At 42.7% G+C, this 24,104-nt stretch overlaps 1 long non-coding RNA gene across 1 annotated transcript; it reads right to left on the bottom strand.

The window, feature by feature from the left end:
• Nucleotides 1–10,488: 10,488 nt before the first annotated feature.
• On the bottom strand, nt 10,489–20,756 carry LOC310689081. Its single transcript, XR_014517288.1, has 6 exons — nt 20,166–20,756; nt 17,772–17,860; nt 16,612–16,729; nt 14,275–14,486; nt 11,911–12,065; nt 10,489–10,721 (listed from the first exon to the last, which is right to left on the bottom strand). It is a non-coding gene; the product is annotated as an uncharacterized lncRNA (long non-coding RNA).
• Between the last annotated feature and the right edge of the window lie 3,348 nt (nt 20,757–24,104).

The raw sequence follows: 24,104 nt of genomic DNA on the forward strand, positions 1-24,104 counted from the left end.
TATTTTTCCGTGAATGTGAATCTATTGTATTATATGTATGTTTTAAATATGCTGCGGAAACCTTTCCCCCCAACAAACGGTTAAGGAATATAATAATCTTAAGAGGTGAAACGTGCAACTGAAGCATAATTTGCTGCTTTTCTCTCTTGTCAGAGAGAGATCAGTCCAGAACAAGTCACTATGCTACTTATTGTGTAAGAGTTCTGAGTCCTTACTGTTAGGCCAAGCAAGGCAGCCGCAGGAAGCCCAATTTTGCCTGTCATGAAATGACAGCAACTTTTTAGTTATTATTGTATTTTTACTGCAAGGGGAGAAACGTTTGTGAGATGTTCTCCTGGTGCCAAAATAACTTGGCTAGCTACTATTGGCTTTGACATGAGGGTAGCAAAACGGTCTTTTGCACCAACCTGTAATGTTAAAAAATGTGAATAACCATATCTTCCTTTTTTTAAGGGTGGAAAGCAGTTCATTTCTTTAAAAAGAGAGAGAGAGAGAGAGAGAGGTGCTCTTCAGAGGCAGGGCATTGCTCAGCTAGGACCTTCTTTCCATTATCTACTGTGCATGGCACATGTGAGGTTTTTTCCTTCCATCAAGCAACCCAAGATGGCATATCGTCAGGGACGCGGACTTATAAAAAATATTGGGGGGGCCCGGGAAAGCTCATGAATAATAAATAAGCTCATGAATATGCAAATAAAGTGGCGCCGCCTCCTCGTGAGCGAATAGGGGAGAGCGTGCTGCGCCTATTAATCAGCTCCGAAGGAAATTGGGTGGAGCTTTTGCTCGGGAGGGAGGGCAGGAGGCATGCAGCCCGACCCTGTGCATTTTGGGCTGGGGGAGCGGCGGCGATGGCGCTCTGCTGGAGGGGCGCCGGAGATTATTGGGGGGGCGCAGCCCCCCCAAACGAATTTTTGAGGGGGCTCGGGCCCCCTCAGGCCCCATGGAGTCGGCGCCTATGCATATCGTTTCCAGTCCACACATTGACCAGACCAGACTCAGACTTTCAACTAGATTTACATGCCTTAAGTTAAGACTTTACTCCCTCTCCAAGGGAGGTGTAGAGGATAGTCACACAAGAACAGGCCTTTTCAGTGGTGGCTTCCCATCTGTGGAAGCACACTACTGTCTCTTGGCAGGAACCAAGCAGAAACATTTTTATTTATGCAGGTTTATGTGTGTTTTTTAATTGGGAAGGTAGTTAGACATGACTGTATCCTTTGTTGCACTCATCCTTTAACAGAGGTGGGGTTCAGACTTGTTCCTTTTAAATGCAGTAATATTGTTGTATGAGTATTTCTGGTTTTATCTGCTTTTGATACCTTTTTTATTTTAGTTTTACTGTGTAAATCATTTTAGGCACTAGAGTGCAAAAATGTGACTAATACCCTGGGATCACAATCATAAAAAAGACTGTCTCTAAATATGTGTAGTCTTGACTTCCCCCTCAAGTACTAAGTGACCAAAACAACTCTCAGACTCAGGCTACTTGGAAAAAGGTTGGCATGACTTCATTAGTGCTCATGTTCCAGATGTGTCTTCCTTCCAAGATTTAAGCACTTGTCAAGGGACAAGCCTGCCTTGAGGGCACTGCCCAGATGACCCTTATCTGCATCAACACCCCTGAAGTCTTTTTATTTTACCAAAAAAGTCAGGAGAGCAATTTGGTCTCCTGTTTGGGCATAAACTTTCACCTCTTCAGTTTCCCTGCTCAACCTCCCTCCCTCTTAACTTCCCGTTTCTGGAACAAAGCGCTGCTAGGGAATTCACCTGGAAAATTGTGTGTGAAGGCTTAAGAAAACATCTGCCACATCGTCTACACCACATCCCAATCCAACAAAAGAAAAAGACATGGGAAGTCCCAATCAGGAAACCCAACAGTCACATATTCTTTGTCCCTAATGCTCCAATCCTATCTCCACTTACTGTGGGGAAAATTCCAATGAACTCTATGGGACATACTCCTAACATAAACATATCTAAGGCTATGTTGTAATTCTGTGCTTAACAGGCTTTCAGTCTTTTAAGATGGAAAATATTGCAACCATCTTCACATTTGTATGGCAAAACAGGCAGAAAGAGGATTTGCTTATTGATGTTTTATTTTTTGGAAAGCGGTTTGCAATCCTTTTTTCATTCATTTCCACAACATTTCCAGTGAGTGGTGCTTGCTGGAGACGGGCTTGCTGGAGACGGGCCACATCTCCATGGAAGAGTACATGTATTGCATGTGGAAAGTCCCAAGTTCAGCTCCTGACATTGCTGGCTTAAAAAGGATTACTAGGAGCAGAGCTAAGATATGGAGCTTTAATAATAGTGAGCCAATATAGGCTGTCGTCCTGTCATGTAGAATCCATCACTACCCTATATTAACACTGTGGCTGCTGCTTTACATCATGGTGTGTGCCAACAATTTACCCATTCAATTGCTTCAAGCAAGTTAAAGCTACACAACACTACAAATAACCTAAACACTACATATAACCAACACCCAACAAGTTTGGAAGCCTACTAACATACTAACGAGGGATGCGGGTGGCACTGTGGGTTAAACCACAGAGCCTAGAACTTGCCGATCAGAAGGTCGGCGGTTCGAATCCCCGCGATGGGGTGAGCGCCTGTTGCTCAGTCCCTGCTCCTGCCAACATAGCAGTTTGAAAGCATGTCAGTGCAAGTAGATGAATAGGTACCGCTCTAGCGGGAAGGTAAACGGTGTTTCCGTGCGCTGCTCTGGTTTGCCAGAAGCGGCTTAGTCATGCTTGCCACATGACCCGGAAGCTGTATGCCAGCTCCCTCGGCCAATAAAGCAAGATGAGCGCCGCAACCCCAGAGCCGGCCACGACTGGACCTAATGGTCAGGGGTCCCTTTACCTAACATACTAACAATGTAAAGCAATCACATGTGCCCAGGATTTGCGTGAAACACCTCCAAGGAAGTAAGTGCATGTCTGTATGGAACATTTACTTTCTTAAAGGGGAGGAGTGGGTTCTGAAGAGCTAATTTACATTTTGTATTTCTTACAACTTTCATAATAGCCCTCACAATAGTATTGGGGTGCATAAAATGACTGAAATTGATATGAAGTAGGATGCTATGCAATTTAAAGGCCCACACATGAAGGCAACATTGCCTAGCTTTTGTTCATTCATCTGAGATTTGCTCAAGACATCTTCACAGTTGACAGTTGCTAATTGTATGGGTTCTTTGTTGCAATTCAAGAAAGCAAATCATTTGCCACAAAGCAAAATTCAAAAACTTACTATTTTAATCCAGGGGTCAGCAAACTTTTTCAGCAGGGGGCCGGTCCACTGTCTCTCAGACCGGACTATATATTTGGGGGGGGGTGAACGAATCTCTATGCCCCACAAATAACCCAGAGATGCATTTTAAATAAAAGGACACATTCTACTCATGAAAAAACATGCTGATTCCCGGACCGTCTGCAGGCCGGATTTAGAAGGCGATTGGGCCGGATCTTAGAAGGCGATTGGGCCGGATCTTAGAAGGCGATTGGGCCGGATCTTAGAAGGCGATTGGGCCTTAGTTTGCCTACCCATGTTTTAATCAATTTCTCTGTTTACTGCTGTCTTTCCCTAGGGGCAGGGAAAAACAGAATGAACTCAATGTCTTCTATATGTATCTTTTTTTTTTTCAGATGAACACTCATATCTTAGCTTGCAGAGTTTCCTGTATGAATCTTGGATGATAAAAATGTGTTTCCCCAAGATACCAAGTAAACTGCATAATTTCAGGGAAAAGTCCTAGACATGACTGTATGCAACCAGTGGCGTAGTGTGGGTTGTCAGCACCCGGGGCAAGGCAAGTAATTTGCGCCCCCTAACCCGTGGATTTGCGCCCCTAACCCATGTATTTGCGCCCCCTAACCCATGGATTTGCGCCCCCTAACCCCCAGATGTTGCGCCCGGTGCGGCCGGCCCCCCCTGCACCCCCCACGCTACGCCACTGTATGCAACCAAGCAGAATTCTAGAGCTCACTTCAAAACAACTATAGGAAAAGCCAGGGGAGGGGGTGGAAGTGTTTGGTGCTGCTCTCTGAAGGCACTTGAACACCACCTGCTCCCCTTAACCCAGCCTTTGCTTCAGAGCTCCAACCATCCAACATGTACAGAGACAGAAAAGCCAAATAATTTTAAAGTGGGAAAATGTTTTGGGCCAAGAAACAGCAACAGCCATCCGGAGATGGAGATGGTTAAACGTACCACAAAATACTGTGAGTGTTATTCTTAAGGAAAACTGTTATTTAAGTGGTATTTTACTTTTATTCAACTGCTACAAGCTGGCGGGTATACCAGTTCTGTTTGGGATATATGCCAAACAGTTGGAATTATCATTGCTAGCAAAATGAGAACATTAAATGGTAAAGGGCTTTATTCAACAGGATCGCACTTCAATTTTCCGTGCAGCATTTGGAAGCATACATTAGGGCAATGAAAGGGTAGCTGAAAGGACTTCAGGAAAGTATATATGGAGTCTTGGATAAATGGTGTGGTGAGCCAGATATGCATTTCTACTAAATAGACTTCCATTTAAAAATGAGCACTTATATCCATTTACATTGTTTTTGGTCTGTTCCATTATCCTAATTACAATGCAGGGAACAAAATATAATATCCCTTTGCCCAAGCTTTAAAATTATGTTCTAAATAAGAGCAAATATTTGAAATCATTCCACTCACTGCTTATGCATGGGCATAATGCAACACGGATATATGAAAAAATGAGATTAATAAATAATTTGCTAAGAAATGCAGGTTAAAGTCTCTTATGCCATGGTCTCAATCTGCTTAGGACCTCCCACACAAGCTATTTGATTTTTTAAGAAAACAAACTACACTATAAAAGTCATAGTTTGAGCCTGTGCAAGATATATTCCAATTTAGGGTCTGCCTCCCTGCTACAGAGCAGGACAAAATCGCAATACTTCCTTCCTGTTACTGTTTCTTTATCATTCTACAACAGAACACCACAATCAACAGAGAGAAACTTCAGTAGGAGATAAGTTGTTTTTCCATTTAGGATGAATAAAGCATGCAAGCTGTGAATCAGGGTTTCTTGTCCACCATGCTTCTTAACATTTCCATGAAACCAGTGGGGAATATCATTTGGGAATTTAAAGTGTGGTGCTATTAGAATGCTGATCACACCCAGTTCTCTCTCTTTTTCACCGCCAAGCTCAGCAAAACAAAAAACCACAATGATAACACAAAATGAAACAGCTAAACGACAAAATTGAAAATATAGTCTTAAGGCTGCAAATGTTTCACTGGCCTTACTTAATGATGGTTTGACAGATGAGATGTACCTCTCTTTGGCCATTGAAAGCAGGGGTTCAAAGCTGAAATAAGACTGTATTGGGTAAGTTCACACCTAGTAAACTGATGGAACCAATTAAAAAGTTTCACCAGCAGCCTCTTGAATCTCTGTTGGCTTGAATGCGTTTGAGGGATGAGGGTGCTGATGGCTTGAGTCTTTCTCCCAAGGAGGTGGAGAAAATCTTTGTCTTCACCCAAAAGGAAAGCCCAACCTGGTGTTAACAGAATAAATGATATAAGGAGGGAGCTGCATCAGGATGAACAGAAATTTCTGAAAAATTGGAGTAAATTTTGGAAATATATTGGAATAAATGCTTAAAGTGAATTGACGGGGTTAGAACAATACGACCAGCGAGTGAATTTAAGACTATAGATTGAAAATCAAATACGTAATGGAAGGAGATATTTGATACTTATCAAAAGGATGGAGGGAAGTTCAGATTGTGTGTCTTTCTTTTTTCGGATGTGTGGTTTTTCTTTTTTTTCTTTTTCTTTTTTTCTTTGTAATTTTTTCTCTGTATTTTCATATATATCTGTTTTTTGTGTATAACTTCAATAAAAATGCATAAAAAAAAAATAAAAAAAATAAGGAGGGAGCTGCAGCCACAATATAGGGAAAGAGGTAGTAAGGGAACACCTAGCTACTTTAAATGAATTCAGATCTCCAGGGCCTGATGAGCTGCATCCAAGGGTTCTAAATGAGCTAACAGATGTAATTTCAGAACCTTTGTCTATGATCTTTGAAAAAATCTTGGAGAACAAGTGAGGTCCCTACAGACTGGAGGCATGCAAATGTTGTTCCCCATCTTCAAAAGTAGGAAACAGGAAGACCCAGGTACATGGGTGTGGCCAGAATTTTTGTTATGGGGGGCAGGCTTTTGTTGGGAGGGCAGAACCAGATTTGTATTGGTTTTGATTGAATTGGGTGGTCAGCTGCCCCCTGGCCCCCCTTGGCTACACCCATGCCCAGGTAACTACCGACTGGTGAGCTTGACATTGATACCAGGGAAGGTGCTAGAACAGATAATTCTACAGTTGGTCTGTGAGCATTTAGAAAAGGATAATGTGATTACTAAGACCTAGCATGGGTTTCTCAAAAAATAAGTCATGCCAGACCAGTGTGATTTCTTTGTTTTATGGAATTACAAACTTGAAGGATCAGGAAAATGCTGTGGACACAGTGTATAGTGTCCAGAAGTATAGTGTCCAGATCAAGGGAAGTAATAAAGGTAAAGGTAAAGGGACCCCTGACCATTAGGTCCAGTCGTGGCCGACTCTGGGGTTGCGGCGCTCATCTCGCTTTAATGGCCAAGGGAGCCGGAGTACAGCTTCCGGGTCATGTGGCCAGCATGACTAAGCCGCTTCTGGCGAACCAGAGCAGCGCACTGAAACGCTGCTTACCTTCCCGCCGGAGCGGTACCTATTTATCTACTTACACTTTGACGTGCTTTCGAACTGCTAGGTTGGCAGGAGCAGGGACCGAGCAACGGGAGCTCACCCCGTCACGGGGATTCGAACCACCGACCTTCTGATCGGCAAGTCCTAGGCTCTGTGGTTTAACCCACAGCGCCACCCGCGTCCCTAAGGGAAGTAATAGTCCCATTCTATTCTGCCTTGATCAAACCACACCTGGAATCCAGTTCTGGGCACCACAATTTAAGAAGGATGTTGACAAGCTGGAACGTGTGCAGAGGAGGAGAACTAAGATGATCAAGGGTCTGGAAACTAAGCCTTATGAGGAGCACTTGAAGGAGCTGGGTATGTTTAGCCTGGAAAAGAGGAGAGTGAGAGGAGATATGATAGCCATCTTCAAATATCTTAAGGGCCATCACATGGAAGAGGGAGCATGCTTGTTTTATCCTGCTCTGGAGGGTAGGACTCGAACCAGTGGCTTCAAGTTACAAGAAAGGAGATTCCAACTAAACATTCATAAAAACTTTCTAACAGTAAGAGCTGTTTGGCAGTGGAACAAACTCCCTTGGGAGGTGGTGGACTCTCCTTCCTTGGAGGTTTGTAAACAGAGGTTTGCATCTGTCATGGATGCTTTAGTTGAGATTCCTGCATTTCAGGGAATTGAATTACAGAAGAAGAAGAAGAAGAAGAAGAAGAAGAAGAAGAAGAAGAAGAAGAAGAAGAAATTTATACCCCCACCCATCTGGCTGGGCTTCCCCAGCCACTCTGGGCGGCTTCCACCAAAATATTAAAATACCGTAATGCATCAAACATTAAAAGCTTCCCTAAACAGGGCTGCCTTCAGATGTTTTCTAAAAATCTGGTAGTTGTTCTCTTTGACATCTGGTGGGGGGGGTGCTACTACCAAGAAGGCCCTCTGCCTGGTTCCCTGTAACCTGACTTCTCGCAGTGAGAGAACCGCCAGAAGGCCCTCGGCGCTGGACCTCAGTGTCCAGGTAGAACAATGTGGGTGGAGACTCTCCTTCAGATATACTGGGTCCCTTCCATCTCTAAGATTCTGTGATTCTGTGAATATAAGTAGTGTAGCAGCACACCCAGCTTTATGGCAGAGGCTTCATGGAGCTCGAGGAATGCAAGGGAATCATTCATTGCTCGAGTGGTTGATAGCAGCTTGCCTGATGTTTGGGGGAAGATAGCTGAGATGGAGATTGAGGACAGCAAAGTTTGAGCTGTGTCAGATGGGGGGGGAGTAGCGGGAATGCCCTCCAGGAGGTTTCGTGAATGTGGTGTGTGACTTGCTTAGTGCTAGCACTAAGGGAGAGGCTATGGCTAAGGAGCCTAATGTGCTCTGGTTAAAAGTGTGGAAAAACTTGCTCAGAGAGAAGCAGTATATTACAAAGACCCTGTGCCTTCTGCTCCCCTCTCCGCTGAAGAGGGGGATGATGTCCCAGCTTTTTCACTAAGAAGCTGTATCCAGCATTAAGGCATGAGCAGTAAAGCTGTTTTGCGGGAAGTGTAATTGCCTCCACTTGTGTTGTAGCAACCAGCAGTATCAGTTGCCAGAGGGGCAAGGTGACATTTCCCAAAGTGTAGATGAATTAGCTAATGTCTTTTAAAATATTAAATATTGCCCTTGAGTCACAAGACCAATTTTATTTTTCTTGGCAGGGGACACAAGGGATGTACTAAACTCAATGTTTTTTTTTCCTTTTCTTTTCTTATTGTATTCAATCGAATGAATATCATATTAATTTCTGGTGCTTTATCTTCTTTGGAGTGGTGTGTTCAAGATTTGCTAAACCATCTGCAGTGCCAAATGGCTGGGCAGTAAATCCTGCCAAAGTTCAATGACAGGCAATAGAAGTTGAGGTTTCTAGGCATGACATGGTCAGGTAAAAAGTATACAGCTCTTTGAAGGAACCAATACCTGCAAGATAGCAGACAGCTGTTGTGTATCATGCATTGAAGCCACAAAATGCATTAATGGATTACTGGAATAGTAAATCCAAATTGTGAGTCACCCAAATCCCATAGGACCCCTATGCTGGAAGATGCATTCCAGCTGCCAAACAACAGGCAGATTGGAAAGGTATTCCCTGTGGGAGAGCAAAAGGCAGGATAATGGGTGCTTCTCCAGTTCTTTGAGTGTGAAAAGTGCACCCTGCTGTATGGTTGCCAACACAAGCCTCAAAAGGTTCTATAGGGATGGATTGATGTGCCTTAAGTGAAGGAGTGATGGGCACAGCTCCTGACTGACACTTATGGATAAATAGCCCCAATATCTGGATGGACCCTGGAATGAGTTGCAAGTACTCAGGGTTGTGATAGACTCCAACTACCAAGAAGAAGTAAAAATGATCCTTCAGGCCCTGTGGGAATTACCCTACCAAGCAGGGGAAAGGTTGGTTCAGGTGGAGAAAGTTGCCTACAGTGTCAGTTGAACAGAGAGACCCTAACCCTATGGAAAAACAAAGGGTTTGGGCTCAAAAGGAGCTTCTGTTTGGTGACAGGAGCCCTCTAGCTAACTGCAGGCAGCTGAAGTGCTGAGCCCGGCTGAGACAGCTACTAGTACAATGTTGGTGCAAAGCGAAGATGTGCCCAGAATTGTGCCTAACTGATATCAGTTCGCTGACTAACAGGCTGCCACCCGAGAGGATTGTGGCAGTCGCAGTTATCATGGTCCTAAGCTTCCTCTACTGACTATATCCATCCAACTATCTGTAAGACCTGGGTACAGTGGTACCTCAGGTTACATACGCTTCAGGTTACAGACTCCGCTAACCCAGAAATAGTGCTTCAGGTTAAGAACTTTGCTTCAGGATGAGAACAGAAATCGGGCTCCGGCGGCGCGGTAGCAGCGGGAGGCCCCATTAGCTAAAGTGGTGCTTCAGGTTAAGAACAGTTTCAGGTTAAGTACGGACCTCTGGAACGAATTAAGTACTTAACCTGAGGTACCACTGTATTTGTCCTAGACAAAGTGACATATGCTGCTTTGTGTATAAAGACACTTGCTTGTTTGTAAAAAAGCCATCTCTTTGGTATGGTGTTCATCCCACAAAAGCAAAGGCTAGGAAACCTGCCAGGCTGCTTTACTGTAAGTCTACACTTTTCTTTAATAAAGCATTAGAACTGATCATTCCAATGTTTTTGACATCATTCTTTGGTATCCCTACACAAAACCACTCCCACGAACCCTCGTTTGGGCCTGTGATTCAGAACAATATCCACCGGTTATATTGCAATGCTGAATGATATAGCTAGTAGATAAATGTATAGCAGTGTGAGATAGCCTCTCCTGAGAAATGGTGCCATTTTTCTCTTCTCAGTATGAGTCACATGAGATGTGAATGAACATCTGTGCCATTCCCAAATCCCAGTTATTATTTAGTAATTCCACTCAGTTCAGCTGGACCTTGGTTGAAGGACTAATAGTTATGCACAAGATATTACTAGATGGTGTCTGCCCAACCTCATAGAAGAGAATGCCACAACCTCCCTGTAGGAAGTTTCATAGAAGATAAAAAGTTGGGTCACTTCTCCAGAACTGCCACCTAGGTCTTCCATTCAGTGATATGGATCTGTTCCCATCCTAAATGAATATGGTTTTCACGCATCACACTTAAACAGGGTAGGCACTGGATTGTGAAATGTAAGACATACACACTGTAAGCATTCATTGTGGATCCCCTAGAGATGGAATGAGTCTTGGTTATATAATTTAGAAAAACAAACTATTAACATGAATTATTTTTTGTTTGTTTTTTTAGATCTGCCAACTTAAAACTTAACAGAAGCATCAAACTGTATCAGCATTTTTGCTCGCCTTGTTCTTTCGTTGTTCCCATTTTTTTGGTACTCCACTCACTCCAAAACTTCGAGTCATCATGAGCGCACCGAACATCAACAGTATAGGTTGTACAATCCCACAGATTAGTGAGTTCAATTGTTGCGCTGTCTTCTTCCATGAAGTAATCTTTCTGGAAATTGGACAGAATAACAGTTTTCCTTCACAGAACACAGCAAATATCATAGGAGGCAAAATATAAATACTGTGGTCTCTCTTGCTATCACTTGCATCCATATTCTTACATTCCTCACCCCACACCCCAAGTGTGGCTCAGATGGTAAATTCTGCTTGCCCAAAATTGGCATGCATTCTTGGCTCCTTCAATAAAATAACTGCTTACCAAAAGACAGGGCGCGCACGCACGCACACACACACACACTTATGGCAAGTACATGGAGAATGGAGAATGTGGAAATGGAAAAGGTTCAGAAAAGGGCAACCCAATTTATTAAGTGGATGGAGAAACTCTCCTTTGAGGAAAAGTTAAAGCATTTGGCACTTCTTAGTTTAGAGAAAAGGCAAGTAAGAAGAGATGTGATGAAAATGAATGTTCCAGCCAAAAGTTGGAAGATTCAAGACGGAGAAAAGGAAAGGGAAAGGGAAAGGGAGAGGGAAGGGAAGGGAAGGGTAGGAACTATGGAACTCGCTGCTACAGGCAGTATGTCTCAGAATATCTGTTGCAGTGATTCACAAGTTGGGAGGTTAGTGTGGCATTCAAGTTCTGTTTTGGGACTTCCCATAGGCTTCTGGTTGATGGACTACTCTGAGAAGGAGGAAACTGGACTGGGTGGGCCCCTTTGGCCTCATCCAGCAGAGCCCCTCTCATGTTCTTAGCTATTCTTACTCTTCTCACAAAAACTGACTTATCTGCCTTTCACCTGGAACTCCAAGAAGGACTTATTCACCAGGAATCAGAATAACAAAATGTCACAAAGGACCTGGGGATGTGGCAGTCATGCACTTGACTGACTTTGAAGCTGTGAGACACCAGACAAAATAGGGGCACAATTGACAGCTTAAGAATACAGTCAGAATGTCACCCAGATAAGGATGAGCATCTACATTCCACTACCTCGGTAAACTACTAGCTGATACTACGAGGATCAGACTGAGAAGTTGAGGCCAACATGGACAACAACACCGTGTGGTGGCCTTCCATGCTGTTTTTGAGATGAGTGTGGGAAGTGTTCTAACTGTGTGTGCAGAATGAGGCAAACAATTTTATGATAGAATACATAAAAAGATTCATTAGAGGTCTTGCCCACTGCCTGTAGTTATATGAGCTGGAAAAATTGCTACTCACTTACAGTTCAACTTACCATGCCCTTTTCCTTTATGGATTTATAACGAATTTGGCACCTCGTATTGTTCTCGGCACTTGGAGGCATTTGAGATTTTTTCCAATTAACTCTTAGCTTTGGCGGCATCCCTGGAACTGTTTCTATTTTAGTTATGTGAGGAGGATCAGCCTTCACTGGAATTGAGAAAGAAAGCTCTCATGCTTTCGATGCTAACGATTTTACAACCAATCCTACCGGAATGGAATGGAGAGTGGGGTAGGCTGCACACTTGAATCCCATTGCAGAATTTATATTTAATTTCTAAGCACAGCTATAAAATGATAATTAATTTACTTATTTTCGATGGAGGGGGACTGATGAACCAGATCAATTTGATGCAACACTAGTGTTTTCATTAAACGTTTTTTTGCTTGCGGAGAGGTTCAACAGGCAGTCTTATAGCTGATTAGCTGTAATATATTGTAATATATTGAAGTGAATAAAATGAAGCAGGGGGATTGGAAGTGCTTTTACCTTTGCTGTTAAGATTACGGTGTTCTCTGTTTGTTGTGGTTTTAAGCAGTTTTAAATGTTGTAAGCACTGAACTGTGGCTAATATAGGCCACACCTCATTTATGTGGGGTTTACATTCTGGGCCTCTGCATCTGTCAGCAAAATGCACATAAATGGAGAGTCCTAATGGCTTGCAAGGAGACTCTCTTCTGGCTCTGGGGAGCAGTGGCGTAGCGTGGGGGGTGCAGGGGGGGCTGGCCGCACCGGGCGCAACATCTGGGGGTTAGGGTTAGGGGGCGCAAATCCACGGGTTAGGGGGCGCAAATTACTTGCCTTGCCCCGGGTGCTGACAACCCACGCTACGCCACTGCTGGGGAGGGTCTACTTGCGAGCCAGGAGGACTCTCCAGAGTGCTCCCCACTTCTGGGTTCTGGGCACCATGTGTGTGTGCGGTCACACAAAGATAGCGCATACACAAACGGGGCACTGCTTGTACATTTAATACAAATATTGCCTCTCTAGGGTCTGAGGCAAAGGTCTTCTACATCATTTGCTACCTGATCCTTCCACAGGAGATCTGAAGGATCAAGCCTGGGACCTGCATACCAAATATGTACTCTGTCACCAATCTAATGACTTTCCAAGACAAAACCATTTGACCTTCAAGAAGCTGATACTCTAGTGTAAGATGTGCCATCACAAAACGTCACTAACCAAAGCCAGAGTACATATTGAACCCCTAATCCTAACAGCCATACAGCAGGTATTGCAGTCACCATGAGTTCTGAGGCTGTCCAATCACAGAGATCTCAGCCATCTGTCATGGATGCTTTAGCAGAGTGTCCTGCGTTGCAGGGGGTTGGACTAGATAACCCTTGGGTCCCTTCCAACTCTAAGATTCTATGAATGTTGGAATTTCCCACTCATTCAAGTTGGGGGGTTGGAATTGGCTTGACACCTTGATTGCGTAGCGGAAAACCTCATTAGTTTTCTGTGCCCTTCTACCTTCAGCCTCCCTCCTTGTATCCTACCCTCTAGCAGTTTTAAGAGCTGTTTGAAAGGCCTTATGCATACATCAGAGCTGGACTACAAAACAGTTGTTTAATTCAGGAAAAAAATAACCACACCAAGTAGACATGAAAGTGACAAGTAGGCTTGCCTCCTTCAAAAGGCAACTGATTTGTACTGCTAAGGGAGGAAGCGAGATAATGTGGAAATGTAGCTATGCATTATATTATGGCACTGCTTATGAGCCATATTGCAGGAAACTATGGACCACTTAGAAACAAAAAGCTGAATTTGTCCAAAGTGGTAATGCGTATAAATGAAATCACGGAAAGATTTCCAAGAGATGAAGCTTTTCAAAATCCACATAGGAATGTAGATTTATGCAAAATAGAATTCTTCAGCAGGGTGCTGTCAGTGTACCAGAGAGACTGGGCTGGTACCCTAAATGTTCCTGGTAACTTAAGAGTATTAAAGTATTAAAGCTTGTTGCCTCCTTCTCAAAGCCTAGGAAGCTTCTGCTCTGCTTATGGAGGGAGGTGCAATGCCCCAAGGCGGTCCAAGAGCCCTTCTACCATCTTCCTTAAGCCCGCTCGTCTTTGGTAAGGAGGCAGCAGGGCTCCAGTATCCTGTCAGAGGCCTGGCAACTCCTTCCCAAAGCCCGGGGAAGCTTCTTCCCAGCTTAGAGAGGGAGGCACAATGTTGTCCTGTCCCAATCACACTTGGAATCTGGCACCTCTGGCGCTAAATGTTATCCTACGAAAATGCTCACTGCATGCCACTGGAATTCTTTTATCTCTGCAGTAGCAAAAGATGTATTGCATAAGAACTGGTTGCTCAAACACAGTCTATGTTTCTCATATTTTAAATTGCTTATGAACTTACAAATTGTTACAGAAATTATGCAAACAGGCTCTGAGGTTGCTTTCCCCAAGCTATTTCTTGCCGTCACCTGGACACGATATTCCCGAGCAGAAATTGGTTGATTGAATATTGTACACAAAGCACTTTTGGTTGAGCAGCTTAGTATCTTATCGCCTACTAATGGCGAAGGCCTTTTCATAGAGCAGTTTTCTTCCTGATTCGGTGCTAACATCCTGTTTGTGAAAAATGCAGGCGGTGGGAAAAAGAAGAAAATTAGTAAATATTTTTTGGGGAAGAAGTAGTTAAGAAGCTCGCTTTAGAATCAAATCCAGGACTGAAATATGTTGAGCACAATTTAGAAAAGAACAGTAAAAGGTGAATTATGCTTTTAATAATGACAACCGAAAGTTGAGAACATTCAAGTGCTACAGATTTCAACAGAAGAAATTTAAAGCATGGGTTTTTCCTCCCATAGAAATTAATAGGATGAAAATATCCTGCAGCCAACCTAGATGCAATACGAGATTCTTGATTAAGATCTTACATGCGTATTTATTTTATTTTATTTTTAAAAATAGCTTTGTATGCACTGGTAACCACACACAGCTACTTTGAAGATTAAAAAAAAAGTGTTCTGGGACAGTAAGTTAAACTTTTTCCTCTCTTACCCCTCTCCCACAGAGCTATTGGTTCTACAGGTGAAAAATCAGACATGGGTGGGAGTTAATTTAGATCAAAGAAAGGGCAAAGGAGAAAATGATAAACTTGCTCTCCCAGGAGCCATCTAAGGCTGCTAACCTGAGAGAGGGCGTGCTAAAAAAGAAAAAGAAAACAACCCTATGGGAGATCTACATCACAGATGTCCCATGTATCGTCTGAAGTCTCGTTAGGCCTGGGTCACCACCATAAAAGTGCCCAGCTGTATACCAGCCAGAAAACCCAACGTCCCTACCACTCACCCTGCTAAGGACATGGAGGTACCTTGTGCTTAGCAGCTGGAGCTGAGTATTGCCTCTTACTGCATCTTCCTGACCACATATCCCCAATTAAAAACAAAAATTATTATTTGCATTGTCAGTGTGGAAACACTATGGATAGTAATAAAGTTCTAGGCTGGATATAGTCAAGGGTTTTTATAAGCAGTACAGGTGGCACAATTCCTTTCCCTATAGATATGAGTTAAGGCTGTACCACCATTGTCATATGTCAAGCACATATGGCCGTTTTTGGAAGCCTTATTACAAACAAACAAGCCTCAGAACAAAAGCTGACTTTGAGATACATATGGAACAAATATTATTTCTTTCCCACTCTGAAAAAATGTTATCGCAGTGAATAGATATTGAAAAGAATACAGTGAATGCACATGGATGAAGACTTTTTGTGGGCTGTATCCATCCTTTGTTATAACTACAGACCCATTGAAATTAATAGACATAAATGGATAGATATAGGACACATATGAGTGCAAAGAGGGGCAGAAAGTAAAACTTTATGGTACAGGCCACCCCCAAGCCCTGCCAAGCTTGTGGGTGGGATTCCAAGGGTCTTGGTCCTCAACCATGGTATGTGCTCCTTTGGAGAATTGAATGTGTAGCAGAGACTGTCATAGCTTTAATAAATATGATTTATTCACATATTAACACCAGAGTTTGGAAGGAAGGAGTGCAGCACTTGAGCCCAAGGCATCTCTCCCAGCCTGCTTTCAGCCAACCTGCCCAAGATGGATCTCTGTCTTTTTCCCCCTCACCCTTCTTCTTCCCAGCACACCTTGCTCTTTTCCTGTCACCTCTCTCACACACAGTTACGCTGGCAGCCTTTGTCTGCCCAGGCCCAAGGATTCCTCTTAGATGGGTAGTCAACACTCTGCCATGGTAACAGTTTTGCTCTTCACTAGCTTGGCCAGGCTGACTGCATAAACCAGCATAGGAATTCTTTGTCTAACACAGTTCTGCAGCTTGTATTTTCATTCATATCTCAAATAATCAAAATCCTACCATTTATAGGGTTTAGGGCAGTCCCTGCTTAAACTTCCAGCTATATATAGATATATCTATATATATCTATATATATCTAGATATATCTAGATATATCTAGATATATCTAGATATATCTAGATATATCTAGATATATCTAGATATATAGATAGCTGTTGTAGAGGTATTTTTTAGCAGGTTGTATGGCTTTATTCCTCTTAATCTCACAGTATTTCTGAAAATTTAATTATATTGGTGTACAATCCTGGAATTCATTTTTGGATAAAATGCATTTTGTGTTCTGCCACATCCCCCATGGAAGCCATTTTGTACTGTGCCACAACATACCCATAGCAACCACTTCGTGACTCTTAGCACTTACTGTTTAGTGAGAGTATAGACTGTTTCAGGGTCCCTATCATATGTCCAGACGCAAGTAAGAGTTGAACCCATTTTGTAATAAAATAAGCAGACAATAATTTCAGGAGGCGGGGGAGGAGCTGCAAGCAAGAAAGGAAAAACAACAGATTTCTCAGGCATTTGAATGACCAGTTTCGTTTGGTAAAAAGACTTTAAACTACTTGGCATCAGTAAAATCTTACAATTTATATCTTTTAAAATATTACCCCCACTAGGATCCCATTCTGCGTAAATACTGTCAAAAAAATTCAAGTATCATTTTCATCTATTTTTAAAGAAAAATCATTTAGATCAGATATACTAACAGCAAAACACATAACAACACAGTAGTGATGGAAAAATGAACAAAGAAGGGTTCTACCTCGTCCCTTTAACAGATTCATGTGTTGTCTACCACCCCTCAGACTTGACATACATGTTTTTTCTTTAAAAAGTAATTCTTATTAAAGATTTTATTGGTTTACAAAAGTATGTGCATTGTCTCTTTTTTCAGGTTGTAAAGTCTTTTCTACAGATCAGTTACATTTGTTATGAGACATTAGTGTTGAGTACAGTATAAGGTTGGGGAAGAAGTGGGGGGCAGGGGTGATGGTGAAATTTACATTTTATTTTTTGGGGGGTATGTGTGGGGTTTTGTGTCAGCATCAACTGGATAACATGTTTTAATTCCCCACATAGTTTTTCATAATATGGCATCTTGGACTTTTTGCCATTATACAATGTCTGTGGAGCCAGTTTAGACTTCATACATTTGACAGCTTTCTTTGTGCCACTCGGGCCAAACTAGACTCAGCACTAAACAAGTCAGTGGGAATCACATCAGTGTGCATTTTTCTTTTTGAAAAGCAGATATGGTTTTGGAGAGCAGCACACAAGGAATGCTCACTCCCAACTGTGGTATCAACAGCTTGCCTAAACCACCTATTTGGCCCTAGGAGGAAGTTCTCTTATTTGGGGTTTAGTCCAGTTAAATTAGATGTTTTAAACTGTTTATAGTGTATATAGATCGCCCACCTTCATTCAAGTCAGCAGGAGGAAGTTGATATTATTGATTTCAATAAAAAAAATTCTGTAGGCTTAGGATTGCAGTCTAATAATAAGTGCAGAAAAGGTTCAACTTACCTAGGGAACAGAATCCACAAGGCATGATCAAGATCCAAAGTGAGGCTTGGAAGATTTTATTTAGAATCATTGTGTGGGCGCAGAAAACACTGTAACAAAATTAAGATTGTTTTCTCCGTTCAGGTCTGGAGCACTCCTGAATTATATAGTACAGGCATCATTCCTCCTGCCCCCCCCCCCACTTACACATGTTTCACTTGCGCATGACCACAAGTCTGCACCGTACCGGGAAAGAAAGAAAGAAAGGAAGGAAGGAAGGAAGGAAGGAAGGAAGGAAGGAAGGAAGGATGAACTCATACCAGGAAATGGCAGGTGAGAGCTGGAGAGTCCTTGTGGCTTACAGTACAAGAAGACCCTCCCCAGAGCCCAAAGAAGCACCAGTATGGGTGGGAGGAAGCCTTGAAAAGACCTAAGGTGCACTGAGGGCTTTGTTTAGGCTACTAGCCAGCAGCCTCCAGCTGGAGACTCTAGATATTTTGGTCTGGATTGGAGAGATGGTGGGAGAGAGAGCCTGGAGAACAGGGGGAAATAGACATTTAGGGGCTTTTTAAAGAAGTGCCCCCCACTTTATGTAATTTCACTTATGCATGTGGGGCCCCGGAATGTAACCGGGGTGGGATGTGCATGGATATGCTGTAGTGAAATTAAGATTTTTATTCTCCAACCAAGTCAGAAATGCTCCTGCATTATATAGCATATATTTCTATCTGGTGAGCAAACAGTATAGTTTATAATGAAAATAAAATTGTTTGACATATCTTCCCTCAGCTAAATTTCCAAAGGAACCAGAAACCATCATTCTACTATTACTTCACACATTTCAGAGATGACTCCTGAAAATAGATTTCAGAGCTGATTTTTTTTTTGCTCTTTTGTTTTTTGAGAGTCCTATTGCTGTAACACAGAACTTGTGAAGCAGGCTTCCTCTTTATTGGGGTCAAATGATTTAGAAAAAACCCGCAAACCACAAAGCAATATTGCCACCAGTGCCACTCCCCACAATCTCAGTGCTCATAGCCAGTTTTTCAACAGTAATGCATGTATAGTATAGTATAGTATAGTATAGTATAGTATAGTATAGTATAGTATAGTATAGTATAGTATAGTATAGTATAGTATAGTATACAGTGGTGCCTTGCAAGACGAAAATAATCCGTTCTACGATTCTCTTCATCTAGCGGTTTTTTTGTCTTGCGAAGCAACACTATTAGCGGATTAGCGCTATTAGCGGTTTAGCGGCTATTAAAGGCTTAGCGGATTAGCGGCTAAAAGGCTATTAGCGGCTTAGCGGCTTAGAATAAGGGGGGGAGCGAAAAAAATCACAAGACTCGCAAAACATTTTCGTCTTGCGAAGCAAGCCCATAGGGAAATTCATCTTGTGAAGCGCATTGAAAAATGGAAAACCCTTTCGTCTAGCGGGTTTTTCGTCTTGCGAGGCATTCGTCTTGCGGAGCACCACTGTAGTCTAGTCTAGTCCCTGGGATTGTAGTGGTTATAGTGGTTGTTCCCTCACCTGTTGCTATTTAGCTGCCACATCCCATTGGCCCCTGCTGCCTATGTTAGACGACGTTAGTAGGATCTACTATGAAACGTAGTTCTTGACAAATGATGCACACTTCTTTCCAACTCTCTTTCCAGGATATAGCTCAGTTGGTAGAAGTTGAGACTCTGAATCTCAGTGATGGGTTTGAGCCCCACGTTGAGCAAAAGATTCCCACAAAGTTTCTGTCTGAACATAACATTACAGTTTAAAATAAGCTTTCTTTTTGCTCCCTCGGGAAGCACTGGGGCAAGAAAAAAAGTATCCGCTGCCAACACCGCCCTACATTTGGCACCTGCATGGATGCAGGAGTTGCTAGGAGGAGGCATACAACATGCCATCCTTAAGGACTCTACTCCAGATTTGTTAAATCCATTATGGGGAATGGAAAAATCAGGTTGCTACCTCCGTGTATAGGGCGGTATATAAATTTACTAAATAATAATAATATTTTTTCCAGCTCATTGTTAATTCATGAGTCAATTGCTTCCATTCTATGATGTTCACTATTTGTAGGAATAATAGAATCATAGAATTGTAGAGTTGGAAGGGATTCTACAGTTCATCTAGTCCAATCCCCTGCAATACAGGAATCTCAGCTAAAACGGCCATCCAAGCCCTGCTTAAGAACCTCCAAGGAAGGAGAGTCCACAACCTTCTGAGGGAGACTTCTCCACTGTTGAACAGCTCTTACTGTCAGAAAGGTTTTCCTGAGGTTTTGTCAGAATCTCTTTTCTTGTAACTTGCAGGATTTACATTTTTCTTTTCTTTTATACTATCTAATGCAAAAAAAACCCCAACCCCTTATAATTAAAGAAATCCCAATCCAGGACTAAAAACTGAATGAAGCTTACTTTTGGTTACTCCAAGCTTTGATCATGACAATCACGAGGTGGTGAAAGGCATCCTTTTGTTGCTGTTGTTAAAAAATCAGGAGTCAGGAACACTTCACCTACTGCAAAGCTTCAACAGACTTACCAGTAGAACTTGACCTACTAACTGCCTACTCCTGGTAGAAGACAAATTCCAGTGTGGAACAGGCTGCCTACACATCCCCCCTTCAAGGCAACTTTGCTTTGTTAAGGGTTGCCGGGAACTGGGATAAACTTCAGTGCCCAAAATTCTTAGGTGGGAAGTATGTTCCTCAAATGTACTTTAAAGATATTGCACATCAAGTTGAGAGTTATTGAAAGATAAACATGATGTGCACATGGGTCAGACCAAAACCCTTTGAAGCCACACCTGTCCAAAAGTTCTTAAAGATAATTTATGTCCTGTTTTGAGGGTCCGGGGGTCAGGAATCCGAAGTTGTGAAGGACGAAACGAAGCATCTTCTCTACCATGGCTGTCGTTTCCCTGTTTTTTAAAGGAAATTCCCTTATTCTGAATAGGATTCCTCGCAAGAAAAAATAAAAGTTGACAGTTATGTTCTCTACCCAATGGATCTTACAAGTCGTCCACTGGAACTGTTAATATCAACAGCACAAAGCAAACAAAAAACCCCGCTGAGTTTGGGCACTGTGAAAACAGCCTTAGAAAGAAAGAAAGAAAGAAAGAAAGAAAGAAAGAAAGAAAGAAATCTGGGGAAGTGCAGGAGGCGGGGGTGGGAAGAAGTGTACAATGATGGGGAGTGGGAGAATGAAAAAGGAAATGTGGCGCTCGAAGCCAAAGGACTCTTGATGGCGTAAGTTGAGTAAGAAGCTGCCATTGTGCAATAAAAGATGATGAAGAAGAAGAGTTTGGATTTGATATCCCGCCTTTCACTCCCCTTCAGGAGTCTCAAAGCAGCTAACATTCTCCTTTCCCTTCCTCCCCCACAACAAACACTCTGTGAGGTGAGTGAGGCTGAGAGACTTCAAAGAAGTGTGACTGGCCCAAGGTCACCCAGCAGCTGCATGTGGAGGAGCGGAGACGCGAACCCGGTTCACCAGATTACGAGACTACCGCTCTTAACCACTACACCACACTGGCTCCTGCAGGAAAGGAAGAAAGAGCGAGAGGAGCATCTTTTCGGTTGCAACTGCCTAGAAGCAAGGCGGGGAAGGGTCAGTCGAGCCAGGGAAAGGAGTGTGAGAAGAGGGGGAAACCTCGGGGCACAGTCCACTCACTGCTCCTGGGGCTCCCCTACCTCCTCAAGCTACAGCAGCCTGCCACGTGGTTTCTGCCAGAGGCTGAGGCCGAGCTTTATATGTTTTCCCTGCCCACCATGTTCCTTCTCTCCCTCTAGGTGGGCCTCATCAGCCTCCAAACTGGGAGAATAGTTGCGGAGACTTCCAGTTCTAACCCACGCAGAGCCCAGCTGAAATTATTGAAAAGCATTAAAAATGTCCTCAATGAACTGAGGTTCTGCTCCCCACCCACCCCGTAATGTCCTTTTTTCGAGGAGATGAAAAGATGGGCTAGAATGCATTGTGACTAAAAGTGTATCTACTTAAGGAAAGGAGAGGGAGCGAGGAACACCAACCACCACATGTGCAGATGTGGAATTATTTTGTTATAAAGTAAGAGTTGTGCCAATCACCTCAGACAAAATGGAGTGGAATGCCACATAGACTGAACTCCTAACTACAGAGGGCATGCCGATTAATTCTTGGTGGACTTATAAATGATGTTGCCTTCCTGTTTTGGGAGTTTATAAAAACATTAATTGCATAGCCTTGTTTGGTTTTTGGTGAATGTGCTTCTATTGTATTATATGTCTATTTTTAAATATGCTGTGAAGACTTTCCCCCTAATAAATCATGGTCGTCTAAAGAGGTGAATGATGCGACTGAGGCATTATTTACGGCTTTTTGCTGTCATGTTCTTTCAGAAAGAGAAATTCATCCGTAACAAAATTGCTATGTTGCTTCTTGTGAAAACAGTCCTGAAAGTCCTCCTTGTGAAAGTCCCCTGAGGGCTAGTCTTACTATTGGGCCAAGCGAGGCAACCACAGGACACGTGAAAGGACCTCAAATTCTTAGCTATTATTGTATTTTTACTGTGAGGGGAAAGACAGTTGTCTTTTGCACCAGCCTGAAATAATAATAAGTGTGAAGAGCCACATCCACCTATTTTTTTAGAGCACAAAGCAGTTCATTTCTTTATAAAGAGATGCTTTTCAGAGACAGGGCACTGCTCAGCTAAGAACTTAAACATATTATTGTGTGGGAAATTTAGTTATATTCAGGGATGCCAACTTGAATAAAATATTGGGGGGGAAGGCCCACCCCACATAATCAAGCACAAGACATAGCACATGAACCCCATCCGAATGGCAATGCCGATCAACTTTTGGCTGGCAACCCCCTCACATATTTCAGCTGGGATGAAGGGACCTTGGCCCTTAGGAGTTGGCTCCTGTGGTTACTTTGTTGGTTTTCTGATTTTAGTATCTTCTGAATAAGTTCTGAAGGGCTAATTTATTTTATGTAGTTCTTACAACTTTCATAATGGCCCTCACAATAGTACTGGGGTGCATAAAATGACTAATGGATATGAAGTGAATTACTATGCAATTTACAGGCTTGCACAAGCATCTTACATGAGGTTAACATTTGTTCATTCCCCCGAGATTTGCGCTCAGGAAAACTTCAATGTTGACTGTGCTAACTGTATGGATGCTTTGCTGCAATTCAGGAAAGCAAGATGTATTTCCTTGAGAGCAAGGGAAAACAGAAGGAATTCAATCGTTTGCTTCTGTATTCTTAAAATGAGCAATCGTACCTTAGCTTGCAGTGTTTCCTATAAGAACCTTGGATGGTAAAAATGTTTCCCTAAGATACCAAGTAAACTGCATAATTTCAGAAAAAGGTCCTAGACATGACTACATGCAACCAAGCAGACTATAGGAAAGGCCAGGTGGTTGAGTAGGAGTGTTTGGTGCTGCTCGCTGAAGGCACTTGAACAGTACCTGCTCCCCTGTAAATTAAAGTGGGGAAATGATTTGGGCCAAGAAATACCAACAGCCGTCTGGGGAGGAATCATGGCGGGCTAGAAGTTCCCTGTTGACAGCTCATCAGCAGAGATAATTATGTGGTGATTAATGATAGCCAAGCCATAAATCATGGTTATCACATTATTTCTGGAGAAAAGGGCTGCTTTTCCATGGCAGGGACTGAGAAACTTTCCAGGGACCCATAAGTGGGGCGGTGGGTGACCAACAGCGGAAGAAAAACAATTTGTCTAAATGCTACATGCTAGTCCTAGGGGTTCTTCCAAATGTTAAAAAAGGAAATCAAAGTTGTACTTAATCCAATCTATTATTATATCAACAGTTGCAACTCATTCATGGGGGGGGGGGGTTACTGCAAAATGCAACTATTGACACATCATTCCGCTTTATTTGTGTAACTAGTTTTATGAGTATCAAAGAAAAATGGGTGAACATCAAGAACTGAACTTAACTGCAGCTTACAGCCACTCTGACCATTACTGAATTTCAAGCAAGTTTCTTTTTTCACATCCTCAATCATGGTCAGAGTGTTTGCTGCTGAAAGTGTCACTTTCAGGCTGTACTTATGTATTTTTGATTAGATACAATTACTGAAAATGTCAAAATCTTTGTCAAGCTCACCTGTATGTTCTCACATCCCAGTGTGACAATACCATACATGTTTTGTGAAACTTTTGTCCTGGGCACCAGCTCAATCTGCTAAGGAAACAGGGTGATGTGTATTTGCAATGTCATCAAAGGAAAATGCCTGCACAGTAGCAGCTGCAGTTGTGTACAGTACTAGATGAAAGTTTTAATTCCAATGTACTTTCAATGTAAGAGGGCGAAAAGAACACTGTGCAGCAGGGGAGAACAGAAA

The sequence above is a fragment of the Podarcis liolepis genome, assembly GCF_965112155.1.
Source record: "Podarcis liolepis genome assembly, chromosome: 11".
NCBI classification, from domain to species: Eukaryota; Metazoa; Chordata; class Lepidosauria; order Squamata; family Lacertidae; genus Podarcis; species Podarcis liolepis.